Raw genomic sequence first — 7184 nt, 5'->3', positions numbered from 1 at the left:
ATTAACTTGAAAGATGGTTTAATGTAACTTTAATTAATTAATTAATTAATTAATTAATTTTTAATCAAATAATTCATTCTCTCCTATGTTTCTTAGATTTTTTTTTTGGTGGTGGTGTTTGTTTTTTTTTTTTTTATTATTATTTTGTAAGACTTAGAGGTCATTTTGGTTCAATGCCTAGCATGTCATAACTTTATGTTTAAGACCCACAGATAGCTATTTGGTGTTCTTCCTTCCCAGACATTTAACCTCATATTGTACGCATAAACTCATCCAGTGAGGGTGTCAGACTTTGTTCATTATTACACTGATTTCAACATCAGCTCTCCTCTGCATTTCCCAAGTGGTCTTTGCCTTGGAAAAGTTACAATGCAGAACTGTTTAATGGCTTCTCTTGCATGTTAGGTCACTGCTGGAGCTTCAAAACAATTTGTAGTATCAAATATGCTAGTGACTCACCTGAGGCAGGATGGGATGCTGGATGAGGAAAACAGGCTTGAATGTGCACCACTGGGCCAAGAAGTTCAGACTTTTGCAAGTGAAGGCAAAAAGTTCGTAGAATCATGTGCTGTATCTAAAAAATAGCAAGCCTATCCATGACCTTTTTGCACCTACTTTAAGTCTAACCCACATTGTAGTGAGAGTCTGGGATAAGGTTAGGGATGAAGGAGTAAATGTATATGAGAGCAGAACTGTAGTGTGGGTACCAGATTAGCTGCTATTTTACAAATGGGTACCAGATTAGCTGCTATTTTACACATTCTATGAAAACTCCAGAGCTGGTCCTGCTTGTAGTTTTATGTAGGGTGCTATAATACTGTGTTATCTATTTTTCTATGTTTGATGTTATTTTAATGTGACTTGTGAAATACAGCAAAGCATAGGCCATCTGTAGAATCTTGGGAGACCAGCAGGGAACCAAAGCAGATGGGCCCAAGAGAGTAGCTGATGGGAGCTGGACTAGCTGAGGAAAACCCTTGGAGAGTGATAGAGAGGAATTAGATGCTTTGCAATTATGTGGGATTGGGGTTACCAGTTTTAGGAACAATTAATCATTGGGAAAGAAGGATGAAATGAAGGAGCGTATCACAAAGTAAGCTTTGTGGCAAACAGGCTTTGGAGAGCTACTGAAGGCTCATTTAGTCCCACATGATATTCACAATCTTAACCCCATTTTCTGTTTTCACTCCAGATCCTGGTTTCCTCTCACCCATTCCATACCTCTGGTGCCCCTTCTACCATCTTGGCCCAGCCCAGTCAGTGTGTGCTCACCTATCCTCATGTCTTGTTAGCTTGCCTATGACCTTCCTGAATTTGCACTGCCACACACAGAGGGGGCAGCTGGCACCTTTGGTGGACACAGTGCTGCCCCACAGCCTTGGTGCAGTCTGGTTTGGCCACTTGGAGCTGCTGCATGGGCCCAACGCCTTGGTGGGATATGGTTGCTCTCTGGCTGCACTTTTCTCCTTCCTCCTCAGAACAGCCCTGCCCTCTCCAGTGCCTCTGCCTTCTTCCCCACTCCTCTGCATTCTGCATTTCCAGAGGTATTCTCTGGGTTGCCACATTACGGCGCCCATCTGGTGGTTAAAGTGTAAGAACAGAGCTACATATTTGGCTTAGATGTGGTTGTTTCTCCTATGCACACTGGAGTTGATACCCTCCTTTCTGGCCCTCCCAGCAGGGCCTTGGGACCATCCTCAGTCCCCATTTTCCTGCCAGGGGCTGATTCAGTGTCAGGTTGATCAGCTGCCTCTGTGAGCAGGCAGAGTTTGGGAGGCTAGGGATAGGGAGTTGCAAGTGCCTGTGGGATGAGTGCCGTACCTGACACACCATGTTATATATCATCTGGGCCTGACATGAGGCTGCAGGTGGAGGACAACCCCTCCAAGTATCCAAGTCTGCCCTTTGCTGGTGGTGACACTAGTGGTTCTCATGAGCAAGCTGTTTATACTGTCCATGGCTCAGTTTGCTTGAGTTACAAACAAAAAAACAACAACAACAATTTATTTGGGAGAAGGGGGAGGATTTGAAAATCTTTTAAACTGAGTTTGTAGAACATTGATAAACATGATGTTTTAGGAATTGTAGTCAGAAAAGCTTTTTCTAAAAGTTTTCAAAACCGAAAGATCTACTCCGTGTAGCCAAAGATGTGTTGCTCCATCCAGCACTCCATCCAGGAGTCCATATGTTTGGGAACATTTTCAGGCACCATGCAAGCAAGCACTCTCTTGTAAGCCTTCTTCATGTTAAAGGCCCACATATTGTCTGCGGGTTTGTAGCAGTTTCCTCTTTTAGGCTTGGTTCTTGTCTCAATTTCATTGCATTAAACCTGGTTAAAATGTGTCTACTTCAGTGCATCTGAGAAAAGAAACTCTGGATTTGATAATCCAAATTTGGAGAAAAATAATCTATCTCTGTGTTAATGAATCTGGTACTAGAAAACTGGATATGGGAGTATAGTCAGAAATCTATTTTGGTATAAGAATGCTTATTCTGTAAGTTCTCAATGTGCAAATGTCAAAATGCAAGAAGTGTTTCATCAGCCAGGCTGATGATCCTCACTACTGTCTTGTGACAAGGAAGTGACCTCTCATGGCATCATGTTTAAAATGAGCTGTTTAAAACTGTTGAGTTATCTGTCTACTTCTGTATTTCCTCCTTTCCTCTTTTCTGTCATAAGATCCATATATTGTCTTAATCTTTCCCCAGTTTTGATCCTGTAGTGTTTGTTCTCGTTTATTTGACCACTGTGAGGCCTACCATAGGTGGAAGTTTATCAGATCTTGTTTCAGAGTCAGGGTACTTTAGTTAGCACAGTGGTTAAAATATAAACAACAGTAGAAGGCTTTTTAAATAGAAGTTGACCCTTGAAATTGGGTTTACTGTAAGCTCAGAAAAATCCCCTGCAAAGGAAATTGCAAACAGTGTCAGAACATGGGTCATACCTTATTAAATAAATTTATATAGGCATAATTTGCTTATATTTCAGAATCAGAAAAAGACAAAAACAACAAGAATCACTTGCCCTGAGTCACAGAGCCAAAGCGTACTTTGGGCAGCAAACTCAGAAGATACCAAGTAAGAGGGCAAAACCATTCTCCATTTCTGAGACAGAGCACTTCAGAGAATCTATAGCTAGGTTAAAGAGTGGCGTACAGCACAGAGACCCAGTGGGCAGCTTTGAGTCCTGCCTGAGTGTCCCAGCATGTGATGCCCAGCAGTAGCACTGCTTTGGTGATCCGTAGCCTACTGCACATTTCTGTGAGTGGGAGCATGTCTGCCTTCAACCTTCTTCTTTTTTTTTTTTTTAATTTGTTATTTTATAAGAATACTATGCTACCTGCAAGTGCTAGACACTCCATAAGGTAGGGATGCACAACAGAAATGGAGAAGCATCATATAATAGGGCCTGAAAGTCTACTCACGTGCCTATATTTATTTTTAATTCTGTTTTCTTCTTGGAAAAGTCTATGAAGAAGAGAGTAACTGTTTGCACTTGGGCTCCTCGAAGACCAGTGCCCAGAGGGTCATGGCTACACTGTTTGGGGTTTAGCTGGAAAGTATTTCCTGTCTCTGCTGCCCCAAATCACAGGACCCAGCTGTGACTGCTGTTCTGGAGCTTGTGCGGAGGTAGGGTTATTGAACTCTTATCAGTCCTTCCGTAGGGGTAGGGCTGTTTGAAAGTGGAATGTAGAAGAGAAAATGAAGGGTGGGGGGAAAGAAAAAAAGCATAACCACTCTTCCAATTCTGGAAAGAAAAGCAGAAGAGAGAAAGTGTGGGAAAAAATTGGTAATGTGGTCAAGAAAGAGATTTTGCATTTTCCCCAACAATTACAAAATGCTTTCCAAGACCCAAGCAAATGTCTGCGATTTGTAAAGTGTGGTTTTGGTATTTTTCTACTCACACTACAATACTGAGTAGCTACATTACACAATTATCCCTGTAGCAGTGTATAATTTAACAATGATTTCAGCATCTGAGTACTAATTATGAAATCAACTGTCTAGAAATGGCACTGAAATAGGATGAATGTTTGTAAGTCCTTGTTTTTATGACAGTCTCAGAAATGAGGAATAAGCTACCTCTGTTTTTCATGCAATATATACATATACTGAAATTGTCAGTGTGGTTTCTACTCATCACTTACATGTAGGTTTATTTCCATGCTTGTTCTTGACTTGCATAGAGGAAGGATGTTCTCACTGGTTTAATCTAATTGCATTAAGTGCTAAAAGGTTATTAAATTATGTTATATTTCACTCAAGGTTTGTGTTGAGTGGTATCAGTTCAACCCACTTGAGTCAAAGAGACTTTTACCACCATTTCAGTGGAGTAAGAATATTGCCTGCAGAATTAACTATTTTGGCTAGAAAAATGAACAGATTTTATGTGTGTGTGTGTCTGTGCACATATGAGTATGAGCATGTGTGTTTATGTATGTGTGAATGTTTAAGAAAGAAATTGATTTTTGTCTGAGGTATTTGCACTGACACTTCTACGTTCCTAGTCCAAGGTTGTGTTCCATGTGTTTTTCACAGAGTCACAGAATTACTCAGATTGGTGGGGACCCTGGGTGCTCTCTAATCCAACCTACTTTTCAAAGGAAGGTCAACAATGGAATTAGATTAGATTTATCCCAATAGCTAATTATTTGGTCCTTGTTATTTAAGAACATGAACAACGTCATTCATTAAAGTCCTGTACTCTGTGTACCCGTGACAGTCTGAAGTTATTTACAGAAGTCTGGAGGTTTAGGTTGGCAATGAGGAGACATTTCTTCTCAGAAAGAGCAGTCAGGCATTGGGATGGGTTGCCCAGGGTGGTGGTGGCATCACTGTCCCCAGGAGTGTTCAAGGAAACGTTGGACATGATGCTTAGGGACAAGGTTTAGTGGATGACATTGGTGGTAGGGGGATGGTTGGACCAGATAATCTTGGAGGTCTTGTCCAACCTTAATGATTCTATGATTCTATGATCCACCAATTAATGCCTCAAATTAACCTGGTGTTTGCTAAACCATCAATGCAGAGGTACCTCCCAGTGCTAACACAAGCAGTAACATCTGTGTTTTTAAGCAGTTTAAAAAAACATTTATGATGGCTCCAGCTTAATACATGTTATATAAAAATCTTTTAGTCTTTGAGCACTACAAAAAGAATGCCAAAATAATTAAAAATAATAATAATTAAAAAAAAAATCCATAATATATATTTGCAGGAGGCAGCACAGGAAATTTTTTTTTTTTTTTAATTCCCTCCCCCCTACCCCCCCAAACTTTCATGTGTAAAATTCTCAGCTAAGCTCAAGGAGCTTTGCTTTAGAAATCTTAGAAAAATTGCTGATCAGCTTTATCATTTCCTTCTATTATATTTTAATGTAAATTAAATTTCTGAAATATATGCCATTAACATATGTCATGTGTCCAAAAGACTGTAACATATTGTATTCTATTTTTGCCAGAGAAAGGGCAAAATTATAAGATTCATCCCAAACAATGAGATGGAAGGAGGATGAAAGTGGGGTGAAAACTTTAGTAGGTGATACTCCGAGCAACTGGAGTTATCTTCATAATTTTTTTTTTTCAAAACTTGCTTTCAAAGTTTGCAACACCTTCCCTAGTTAGCAACTGTCCATTAGTCATAACATTTTGTATACAATAACTTCTTCAAGAAAATATACTCCTAGCAGTCAGGAAGGTTCGAAGTGCTGCTGTTGTCTACAAGCTTAGGATACAGATAAAACCAGACCCAGTGGTACATTTACAGGTAAGACATAGTAAACATACAGAGCAACAAAGCAGTCACAAAAAGCATGGATGAAATAATAAAGGGTGGTACTTGTGTGCCACGGATGTACTGTGCCATCTGATGATAGTGCTGGTGTTATTATCAGTTCTAGGGTCCATGTTCCTAACTTCTGTGACAATGTGTTGATCCTGTCTTAGTACTAATGTGTTGCACTGTAAGTATAAAGTCATTTTCTCATCTGGAGAAAATAATGCAGGATTTCCAAACTGTATCCTCATAACGCTAAACAACAACAACAACAAAACAAACAAAAACCCAACCAACCAACCAAACATACAAACAACAGCAAAAAAGCAACCAGCACCTCAGAAAGTTTGATGTATGCAGTTATCAAGAATAAAAGACATCCAGAAAGGACTCAGCTGCAGAATGAAGATAAAGCATATTCAGAGAATATTGTAAAGTGAAGGCTAAAGTAAAGTGGAGTTTTCTGCCCCTGAAAGCATAATGTAGAGGTAGGATGGATTGCTAATGAATCTCATGGATTTCTGGGAAAGAAACCCAATTTCCAAATGTGATGAATAGTCACATGAAAACCATCATATTTATTAGGGTGTTTAGGGAGAGCTACATCAATCCAAGTCAACCCAAATCTAACTAATTACTATTGGGAGGTACTCTGATATGAGCTTCCACACAGAATGGCCTTTCTTAAATGTTGAAGTCAAGGGTAGCCTTTGGTTTATATGAAACAGCAGCAACATTTCAGTAACAAATAGACAGTGTTGTTGGGTTCCAAGTGGAGTATGCACAGGTCTGTGCTGCGTGATCTGCAAATTACCATCAGACTGTACAAAGACTCTGCAAGCAATGCTATTGCTTAGGCAGGCAGACTACCAGCAGGCAGAGCTCAGCATAGGCCAGCAAAAGATATCAAATACTCAAAAATTCCATTAGGCAATACCTACAGGCACTGAGGAATAGCTTACAGACACCAAGAGAAACAGGAACAGTTTCTAGGTCTGGCCAGTTATTGTAAAGAATTTGTGCCAATGTTTTTTGAAGGAATAGCACTACTGGCAGAACTTACCAAAACACCAGTACATGGGGAATAGACAGCAAGTGCCAGAAGGCAGGAAGCCTTTCATGTGCTCAAGGAAGGACTACACTCAACAGATTCTGAAAGCATCCAAGTTTACTGAGCATATTTTGAACATATACCTCAAGAAATGCCTTGGCTATATTCTCCTCTGGCTATATTACTAGAGGAGAACTACGTAGGGAAACACTGAGGGTTATACTTAAGAAGAAAACTTTTGCCACTGGAGAGTGTGCTATATTGGTGACAGAGCAAAACAAACTGTTCCTGTGGGACACACTTCAAGTGCTGGTCCAACCACATCTCGCAGGTTGTTAAGTGAGGTGAATGGTAATGA

Source organism: Netta rufina (genome assembly GCF_964035555.1).
Source record: "Netta rufina genome assembly, chromosome: 3".
Taxonomy (NCBI): domain Eukaryota; kingdom Metazoa; phylum Chordata; class Aves; order Anseriformes; family Anatidae; genus Netta; species Netta rufina.
This window is presented reverse-complemented; position numbering follows the sequence as displayed.